Here is a 947-nt window from a genome sequence, read left to right as displayed (position 1 = left end):
GCGACTCAGCAAGTATTGCTCAATTCTGCGAATTAATGAATATTGAGGATTTAATGAGCAATTGAGCGAGTATTGCTCAATTCACCAAATTAGTGATTTTTGATAATATGCCGTGCAACTGAGAAAGTATTGCTCAATTCGACAAATTACTGATGAGTTGCTGAATATTGATCAATATTCGAGCAATTGAGCAAGTATTACTCGATTCGGTGAGTTATTTACTGGTGACGTGACCCAATAAAATATTAATTAAAATATTTGTAGATTACAGAATATTGTATAATTAGTTTTTATTCTGATTGGGGGATCAACATAAATTTATTAGTGTTTGAAATTGCTCAGATGATGGTTTCGTAGAGCGTTCATTCGAAACCCTAATTTTCGATCAATCCTTCATCAATTGGGAAATTGCTGAAAATTGATCATGAGTGAAGTGGGACCGACCACATGGGATGATGAGCGTCCATGTGGTGCCCAGTACTCGAGTGAGCGCGCACCAGGGTTCTCAGTTTGAGAGTTGGTGAAAGAATGATGATTAAATGGTGGTTTCATCATTTACTGAAATATTGATGGATTCATCATTAGGTGGTAAAACCTAAGAATGAGAGATGAGACCGACCAAGAGGGAATGGGACCGGATCTTGGTGGTCACGAGACCATTTGTTGGTCATTTGGAGAATCCCCAGTTGGTTGGAGAGAGTTCGGGCCCAGTATAAGCAATTGAGCCAATTAGGTCAGAATTATGAAAACATGTGGGACCGTCTTTGTTCAAGCCCTAGGAATGACTCTGGTCGGTCATGAAGGCGTGCACGTGTTGCCATGGTGTCCATATCTCCATACTGAGGGTTTCAGTATTTTCTGATGCGCGTTCGAGCAACATCGTGAATTTTCAGAAGAGCTTCATCTTGACTGAGAACTCTCGATTTTTGTTGGAATGAGCATGTATG

Source organism: Papaver somniferum, chromosome 7 (genome assembly GCF_003573695.1).
Source record: "Papaver somniferum cultivar HN1 chromosome 7, ASM357369v1, whole genome shotgun sequence".
NCBI lineage: Eukaryota > Viridiplantae > Streptophyta > Magnoliopsida > Ranunculales > Papaveraceae > Papaver > Papaver somniferum.
The sequence above is the reverse complement of the archived record's forward strand: the minus strand, read 5'-3'. Positions refer to the sequence as shown.